Raw genomic sequence first — 10,293 nt, forward strand, 5'->3', positions numbered from 1 at the left:
TGTTTATTTGTTTTCTGTCATAGTGTACCTTCCAAACTCTCTCCTTGGTTGTTCTTTGTATGTCTCACACCAGCACCCTTCCCACTCTTCTCCTTTTCTTTCTTATGCTCCCTTCATTTGTCTTCCACCAAGCTATCCATTATAGGCAGAGTGTCACAGCGAAGCTCGTCCTGGTGTGATGCATTGTGTGCAGTATAATTCACATATATGGCTACTGTGCGATGAAGACTGCTTAGATAACAAGGGGACATCTGTCCTGTGGGCTTCTTCTCTGCCCCTGTGTTGCTCTGAACTGAAATGAACCATGTGTTGAACACGCACAGTGGGAAAAGGGATTTGCAAACTGGAAGTATTTCCAACACCCAGCTTGAGTGATGTGAAAACAAAAACTTTTAATGCCCCCTTTCCCTTAACAAAATGGAAAATAAGAATGTTTTCATAGCATGTGATGAATGTGTTTTGTTACATTTAAAATTTATAAAGCAACATCCAGTTTCTCATGTGCTTTTCTTTTATCTTCCATTCATCTACTCACCTTCTGATGCTAATGTTTGATTCGTTTCCAATTTTAGCTTCGCTTGGAACCAAACCTCTCTTTCATTTCTAGAGGTCAAGGTGTCCGAAGATCTGAATTGATGATTCTGGCTTTAATTAGTATAGCCTGTTTTAGTGATATCAGCAATTCTTTACAGGCTATGCTAATCTGTGCCAGAATCAGCAATGCAATTGGGATGGATGCAGTTCTCCATGACGTACATTAAGGCCGTATATTGCACTGTTGTCATTCCCGAAATGTCTTTTTTTAAATTTATGGTTGGTTTTGAGTGCTTTGAAATATAATATGAGCAACAAAAAATAGTTTCTCAAGATAGATGGAAGTTGATAAAGGCCTTCTGACAAACGGAAGGTCTGCAGACAAGACATACTTTGTAATTAAGAGAATGAAAAACACCCATGTAGGTCTATATGTCTTATGTGCTGCAATCAAGTGGCCTTTTCTGAGACATCCACTGGGCAACAACTCGATGAGTGTAAATGTCAGAGATGATGTCAGTATCTCATCCCTCCCTTGTTTTCTCGTTTCACCTCTGTTGTTGGATAAGGTGGATCATTGGTGTGAAAAAGTACGGACAACACTGGTTCCAGTAGCCTCTGCCCTGCTCTGTTGGTGAGTTTTCCATTAACCTAGTACGTTAAAGGCCGCTAACATGTAGACACTTTATTTAACAGCATGCCACTCCTTTAAAAAAGTCATTATCTCTGCAGAAGCTCATTTGACCCCTACAATGATAAATGTATAATGTGTGTCTTGTCCTTAAAAGCACATATGAAGAATACAGTATGTCCCCAATGGAAAAAGCTTGATAAGGCTTCATTCTATCAGTTTCATGCTTTATTTAATTTTTAGAGGAATTGGGACAATGTTGAAGTTATAATCCTTTTTCATAGTATCAAACCCAGTTTTTGATACTATTGTAGTTATGGCTGGCACTAACTCTACCAAATAAATGTAATTAAATGTATTTAAGCTCGTTAGTTTCCTCTTGAGTCTATCTAACTGTTTACATTGGCAGTGGGAAAGTCTGCCATTCCCGCACTGTATTCAAATAGCATGCGTAAGAGATTCGCACTGCACGTCATTTGTGTGCATGAGTATATGTCACACAATGATGTAATCTGTAAGAGTGAAACAGCCTGTCCCGGCCACGTTGAGGAGGAAACATATTTGCGTTGGTACGAGTATAGCTGCAATACACCAATTAATGAAGAGATCCAACTTTCATCGTGACCTATCTGAGTAGCTGCTCATAGTATGTGTTCTGCCCCCAGTTATCAATAAATATGTCATTTGGAAATTAACTGTGAGATAAAACATTTTATAACTTGGAAGTGTTAATTCCTGGCATATTTTATGAAATCCTATTCTGATTATACATATTTATTACTAAACAAAATTCACTGAAGGTGGATTATTCCATGCCCACTGATCACAACTGATAAATGCTTTACCTGTGAATAAATCTTCCCTTTGTGTGACTTTGCTGCTACAGGGATAGAACACAGTGTAATTCTGAGTAATACTGACATACAGGTAAGCTGCTTGTAAACCAGGGCTCTGAGGGACTGGCATTCTGCTGTGGCCTTTGATTGGCAGGGGAGCAAATGGCACCAGCATCTGGAGGCACTTGGATCAGACCCTGATAAAAAATGCAGACACACACAGACACAGAGATGGACGGATGCACACACATGTGAACACACACACTTATGCACACAAGCACAGAGTGCAACTGGCCCAACACTAACCCTGCAGCCGTCTTTGCTTTGTCTGTCTCTGAGCAGGAATATCAATCCGCCTGTGTAGGCTTCACTTTGAAGCAGCTGAGAAAGGAAATGTGCTGCTGTTAACATAATACGAGTTTTCCTCATATACAACCTTTAAAGCTTAACATTTTATGTAATTTGCCATTAGTCATTATTTAACTTTAATGAGGGACATGATTAGGTTCTACGGTCTCTCCATTTCTCTCACACACACAATTAACTCTGAAATTTGCAACATGCCTGAGACTCAGGGTGATTGATTTTGGTATTTGGTATATTAGTTTACTGCCCACCGTGTCATGTTATCTACATCTGTGTTGATGAATCATCTGTCGTTATAGCAAGCAGCAATTAAATTGCATGTTTAAGATTCCATCCATCTTTTCCAGCTGTGTTTAAAACCCTAATGTGGCTGTTTAAATCAGACCCACAGAGCACTTGACTTTACAGAAAGCCAATGATTGCATTACTCCCAACCCTTACATCAGCTTAGGTCCAATAAAGTTAATGCTCTCAATTATCTATTCCTCAGTTGGCTTTTATCCATGTCTGTCTTTTGTCTCCTCAATCATCTCATGGGAATGATGTTCTAATTTTTCTGTGTAATTATATTAATGTAATATAAGTTTGGCAAAACTTAAGTAATTGGTGCACTCTTTTCTTATTACTCACAATCTGTATGTCTTATTATCAAGTAAAACTGTTTTTTTTTTCTGTATATAATACATAGAAAATTGTAACCCATGGAGTGTATTCTGGGTGCGATTTGCTGGGGGGATAGGGGGAGGACCGAAGGAAATAAAAAAAAAAAAAAATCTTACTAAAGCGCAGCAATGTGAGAACAGTCTTTAGTGCAAACAACATTAAAATCAGAAATGGACCTTCACTGTGGGCGCTCGCGCTGTTGCGACAGTAGCCTATTTATTTTAGTGACAGCAAGTTGTGCTATTGCGTATTGGGATTATAAGTAAGTGTTTTGGCAGGGCTGGCCGAGTGGTGCTTTCCATGGTGAAATGGGGATTTGATTCTGGAATGTTAAATTAGCATTTAACCTTTTGTTTTGTTTTTTGTGATCGCATCCCCCATATGTCCACATGGTGAAAGGACAAGACATGAGAGAGGAAATATGGCACTAGCTACTTGATGAATTACATTTTTTTTAGATGGAATAAAATATTCCTGCAAATGCAGTGGTGAAGTTCAAGGATTGAAATTGTTTTATTAAAGTTCATAATTATTCTGTAAATGTTACTTTAATAGCTGCAAGAAATAGTATAACAGGCTTCATAGTCTATATAGGCCCACTGTGATTTGGGATTTATTTTCATGAATAAAAACATTTCAAAAACACCTCTCCCTCTGATTTTTTTCACAAATTGCACCCTGGGTGTATTTATAGATATACCTTTGTAGTATTTTAATAACTTGCATATTTATGACGGCAGTGAAATTTTGGAGTAATACCTTCCCCCTGAGTCTGCCACCTGTAATCCGTCGGTCAGTGATAGACCCTGTTTACCCTTGCTGATAAAGTCCCAGCTGAATCCTACCCATCAGCAAAGAGAGAGAGTAAAGTGCAGGGCCTCCTGAGGTCACCTTTCCACAGTGTTATACTCCAGAGCACCAGGCCTCTCCATTTAGCCACGTAATTTGACTCATTACCTCCCTCCTCTCCAAACTGTATGCATGGAAATTGTTATGCCTGAGTAGCTAGAGGCTCTTAAGCTGACTTACTTCATGAGGTACCCGCCACCTGTGTGGCTGCGTGAGCGATCGCACATGCTGAGTGATTCTCGCTCTGTGTCCAAACCTTGATAAAGCACCGGGAGGGATAATTTCTCTATTTCGCAACCTAGCCTGGAGCAAAAAATAAACAAACTTCACTTTTCATTTGCACTTAATCAAGACAAGAACATATGATAAGAAATTGGAATCCCAGTACTTTGCAAGTGCATTGAGGGGATGTAACCTTAGGTTATTGGAGATAGAGGGTCTGGGTTTTGCAGTATGCAACACATAGTTACATATAGTTATATTATAGTTTGTAAAAGTTGAAATTGCAAAGAATCTGGCAGTGACCGATTTTTAATAACAACTTAACGCATTGCTGTAGTGGAAACTAGGGTTGAGTGACTTGACAATATACGATATTTGTCTACTGGCAAAGGCCATTGTGGGCAATGCTCCAAATACATGAGCAGTACTTATGAATGGCATTGTTGGTTTATTTATTTCATCATTGAATCAGTGTGATGATGTACCTTTTCGGTCAGGTTTTTAACTCGTGGGCTTAAATACAGAAAACAGACATTTTTGTGTGTTCTTTTATCCATCAACCATTTATCACGATTGGAGCCGAAATGACCTGTCATTTAATCAGTTGGTCGGTTGACAGAAATTTAATCTGCTGCTGTTTTGATAATCAATCAATGGTTAAAGACATTCTTCAAGCAAAAAAGCCAAACATTTCCAGGTTCCAACTTCTCTGTGACGTCCAGCTGCTTTTCTTTGTCTCATGTGATAGTAAACTGAATATCTTTGGGTTTTAGACTGTTGGTCTGAAACAAACAATTTGAAGGCGGCATTATTCACTATTTTCTGACATTTTACAGACCAAACAAATTATTGATTGAAGAAAAAAAAATCAGCTTTTTATTAAATAATTAAATCAATAATGAAAATAATCACTGCATTGCAGTCCTAATCTACAGACTTTCCTGAAAATTTACTGTTATGATATATATTGATATCCCAATATAAAATGAAATACGTTTTGATAGAAGATTTTATCCATGCGCAAAAACTTGATTTAATGCTTTCACTGCTCTTCTGCTGGTAGGTTATGCATCATTCTGCCTTTCTTCTTGCCTTTATCCAGAACTTATGAGAATGACAGAAGGATGGATATGGAGAGGGAGGTACTTCTCAGATTTTTGACCAGATTCAGACAATGTGACTTTAACGGACCTTCAGTTCTAATGTATACTTTCTTGTTCATTCCTCTGGAACATTCAAGCCCGGCTGCCCCTTGTCCATCAGCTAAGCTAACTGCCAGAGTGATTTGTGCGGTGCAATAATGCTCACGGCCATTTCCTCTGTGGATTATTGGAGCCAAGAATACCACCCTGTTTTCCAATAAATGACACTCCATTGATTCAGCCCCATCCCCTTTTGGCAGTGAAAAAAAGCTCTCCAGAGGGTTGTTCTTCCCTGGGGATCCTTATGTTAGTCACAGATTTCTTTAGTTTAATGCACTTAATTTAAATTTTTCCTTGGGGACATAAATGGCAGATCCTCACAAAATTATTAACCTTAACAGACGCTAAATCAAGAGTCCACCCAACATTTGATTAGCAGGCGAGTGCTGCCTGGTTTATTTGCAAAAGCTAATGTTGTGTTAAAGTGGATTTTTATGCCCAGTCAAACATGTCTGTTTTTTAACATTTCACTTCACCCAGTGAGACTGAGGTCAGTTCAGGCTGAGATCTGAATATGCATGATCAGTTCAAAATGCTGTTGGGATCATTTTTAACACCAGAGTTCAATTCATTTAGAAGTACTCATGATTTGATTTTAAAAGCCAAGAGTTAAATAGTAGTGTGGATTTCCCAATAGCTTTCAGCATCAGGTCTGAAAGCAGACTTCCTCTGACCTCTCATGATATTTCTTCCCCTTGTTGCTTTGAGGAATGGCAGTAGGTTAAGAGAAAATGATCATTATCCTCTACCAGTCCTGCTCTCTCTCTCTCTCTCTCTCTCTCTCTCTCTCTCTTTCGCAATATGTTTTCCTGCCCGTTACTGTTCTTCATCTATCTCCTTTCACCCTCTTGCCTTTATGCAGCCTACTGTACGTCCTATTTAGTCAGAAATAACCTTACAGATGCACTTGCAACCACACTCACAAATTCACATTGCTGGCAGATGGTGCAGAAAGCCTTCCATTAGAATTATAAGGCGAAGGACTGTGTTACTGGTCAGCATCCAATACTGAGGGATACAGAATCCTGCGGCATGAGGCAGGCTAATGAGAGGTAAGTAAACGCTCTCATATTTACTGAGAGCGATAAATTAGATGGGTTGGAGTGAGTTTTGAATATCGTGCAGTTCAGCTATAAAACTGCTAGCTTTCCAAAGTTATGGTATGGAGCATAAAGGATTTACCTTGAATGAGCCTCCAAATTTTGTCACATCTGTGACCTTGACGATGGGTCGATCTGAGCGAGGCTTCGACTTTTTTGCTGCTATAACATGTAAAGAAAAAAAGATGTAGCATAATACTGTGTTCATACAAATAATACTGTATTTTACCGCCTTGGTGTTGCTTTGCCTTTCATAAGATTTGACAGCATTATAAATATTATACTGTAATATTCTACTATTGTGTGTTTTTCTTTTACTACTTTTGTCTTACTCTAATACAAAAAATGTGACCATTTCATAGAATATGATGTGCTGTTATAGATGGAACTACCCAAATGTATAACAGTTAATATTAGATCCCTCTCAACCAGCCACAACATTAAAATGCAGAGTACATCTTAATGCATCAGCAATAGTCTTTAAATGATATAATATATGATGACATAACACTGATTGGGGGGGCACTCTGCTACCTAAAAGGCACTTTCACTTTTTATAATATTTCTGTACTATTACTTTAGTTAAAAATTTAATGCAGGACTTTCAGTTGTATTGGAGTATTTTTACATTGGGGTATTGCTACTTTAACGTCCACTGCTGTATTTTATTAGATATCACCATGGCTAGCTACAAATTCAGTGTAATAGACAAAAACATATATAAATAGATACAAATTGCATTATTTTTGAGATATGTATACCCGAAATCTATCAAATAAATATTTTAGAGAATTTAGAAGCCTTGAACCTAGTCTATATAACATCATGAGGGATGAAAATCTGAGTTGCAGATAAGATGGCTGAGACTCACTTTTCACAGCTGACAAACTTGCTGGGCATCCACTCATCTACTGAGTGTCCCTGGTGTCTCAGCTCTTTAGGAAATGAATGCCTCATTGATCAAGTTGTGCTCTGCGTGAATAGAAGCTCAAAGATTGCCTCAATTTCCTTAAAAATTAATTTGATGACCTTCTGCACATTTATCTGCAATGAATGATGAGAAATTTGTTGCTCCCTTTCAGGTATAACTGAAAGTGAAACATCTTTACTTCTAGCTGTTGTAAAAGGAATTGATGAAAGCTCAGGAGCAAGACACGTGTGCCTTATAAAAGTATGTTCCCCTTTAGAAAGCACACAACGGCAAAACACATTCACTTGCACAATGCAGTCAATCCAACTTACTATCAGTGAAACAACCGGTACAACTAACTGGCTAATGGATTTCTGTCTTGATTTCCTGTCTCGCCGAGTTTCCAGGTTGTATTTTTTTTGCGTGCGCATTCACCTCGCTTTTGCTGCCCTGTGTCTCTCCACACAAGTGGGCCTAATAAGACTGAAAATCTCTTTTCCAGCAAGACCAGCAGCAATGAGTAGTGTGTAGCTCATTCTGCTGCCGCAACTGCCTCTTACAAAAGTAGAGGCAATGAGCTTAGATCTGATGTGAATTCTGATAGCCACCTCTGTGCGTAGCCATTGACAGAGAAACCCCTTAATGACATGCTTTTAATGGCTTCACTAGGACAACATAATGCAAAAGCCAATACATCAGAGCACCGACTGAAACATGCATATGAATTTGTCCTTGTGAAGATGCTGCAGAAAGGGACGTGAATGACAAACACTATTTCAGTATTTAATGGTAATGCAGATTTGTATCCAGCTGCTCCAATCAAACCCATGACATCAAGTTGCAGAAATTAGTCACTAACATTCAAAGTATTCTGCGACACCCCCAGCCAATCTGTTTTTTGAATTCATAATTTCAGCATGTCTAAAATCAAATGCCCTTATCACAATAACCTCATACTATTGATATGGAGTTAATTATGACAGGCCATATTAAAACTGTCAAACTGTGGTGAAAAGCTGTGGGATTTCACGAGATTTTCTGCATGGAAGGGAGCAATTTAAAAGGCGAAGACGTAATCGGGATTTGGAAAAGCAGATCAAGAGAAGACTGACGTTGAGCAATAGAGATTGATGATGGTGAAAGATAAGAACAGAGACCTTGGAAGACAAGAAGGGAGGATAGTTAAGGGAAAAGGCTGTGTAGGTTCCTCAGAAGACAGATAAGAGCAAGAGAGCGAGCAAAAACTACTGCTTGCAGAGCTGCAACTTTCCCCTATCCAAGTGGCTGTTGTAGTCAGTCTCATTGATAAGTATGCATAGATAATGAAAGCTATAGCCATCTGTCTTGAGTTACGGCCTTTCTAGGCTGACAAAGGCTCTGTCATGTGCTGGGTAAGATGAAAACTGACACAATGACAGATGAAATCATATTTAGTGACTGCACATCCACTGGAATGAATGAACTTGACTGGGAAGAGGATTGAATAGTCACGTTAGTTCCAGCTCAACACTGCTGCAGTATGACACGCCTGACAGGTCTGTCCTGCCACCGACATAGTAATGTATACCAGTTTGTTTGTATGACCCCCCCCCCCCAACATTTGGAGGTCATATCCTCGACATCACACATGATCTGTATAGCTATGTGTGACCCGAGACACAGAGCGTGAAATTTTACATAACGCACCCAGAATTCTAATGAGATTCAAATGACCACTGACGTGACCTCTTAGCTTGTTATTTATACTTTTGGTTCAGCTTGTATCGCGGATTGTTTGACCACTGTATACAGCCGGTGTATATCAGTACTTTTGCAAACTACACTGGCTTAAATGAATGTTTTCCACAGTGATTATAGGTATAATAATGTTGTTTATTACTGTCCGTTATTTTTTCAATCTCACCAGATTCCTACACAAGCCACGATTTTGCTCAGTGTTTGGGAGGCCAATACTTGGCATAATTTAGATATGACTAAGCCAAGACATGTTTCATAACAAACAGAGTTCTGCTACAATCAGTAAATGGCTATGCAGTCTCCACAGATTGTCCTCAGTTACAGAGCGAGGCCAATCCGTGTGCTAACACAAACACAGTACCAGGACGGTGGTGTAACTGACACCTGACCTAGTAGCCAAAAATAGCGTGTCATTTGTTTGTTCGCAAACTTAATACAGGTCACATGTGCTGTGTAATATCACCAAATTCAATTCCCAAGTGGGAAAGTGGAGGAGGAGGCCATAAAATATGTCCTTACACACAGAGGCCGGAAATCTGACTTCCAAATGACTCCGTGGATAATTTAAGGTTCACAGCAATAAATGTCTCACGTGGCAGTATTTCATTAAGTGAGGCGCTCGGGTTATAAAATGCTTACTTGATTCTGTTGTCTCACCTCCCACAGTTAGAACGCTATGTCATCCCTCACATTAAATGTTATCTCAGTCTGCCCTCAGCACCTTAAAAGCATGCTCACCTCACACTGATTTTTATAATGAATCAGCCAAAAGAGTGCTACACCACAACTGCCGGCTTGAGAGACCGAGTGGCTGTGACTATGATTGTCAGCATTGTGAGCAAAGCATAAAAGAGACATAATATAAACTGTACGGTGATATTAACTGGTATTTTTTCAGTACAGTGCACGTAGTCTCCTGATTCTCTGCAGCTCTGCCTGGGATGACTGATGTGTCATCAGAAGAAGAGCCCAGCTTCCTTAATGGATTTTCACTTTTAGAAAAGCAGCTTTCAGTCTGGTGAGTTAGAATGGTCACAGTCTGAATTTAAAGTGACACCATGTTGTTAAGACTGGCTCGCTGTTGGGGAAGCCCTCCCTTGTTCTCCTTGGGTGACTGGGATTGCTGAAACGTGGCACAGAGCGTCCCGATGTTCTATACTGAGGCATCGCTCAGTTTGCCCACCTCTTGAAGACTGTTAAAAAGTTTCCTGTCACGACAATGTCTGTAGGTAGATGGCTGTGA

General features: G+C 39.4%; 1 long non-coding RNA gene across 1 annotated transcript in view; it reads left to right on the forward strand.

Moving 5' to 3' along the window:
* Positions 1-1,155, forward strand: part of LOC120796844 — a 35,201-nt gene extending 34,046 nt beyond the window's left edge. Inside the window, exon 3 of the long non-coding RNA XR_005708426.1 lies at positions 1,104-1,155. This is a non-coding gene — a long non-coding RNA (uncharacterized LOC120796844). The remainder of the gene's footprint in view (positions 1-1,103) is intronic.
* Positions 1,156-10,293: the final 9,138 nt, after the last annotated feature.

Source organism: Xiphias gladius, chromosome 11 (assembly GCF_016859285.1).
Source record: "Xiphias gladius isolate SHS-SW01 ecotype Sanya breed wild chromosome 11, ASM1685928v1, whole genome shotgun sequence".
NCBI lineage: Eukaryota > Metazoa > Chordata > Actinopteri > Istiophoriformes > Xiphiidae > Xiphias > Xiphias gladius.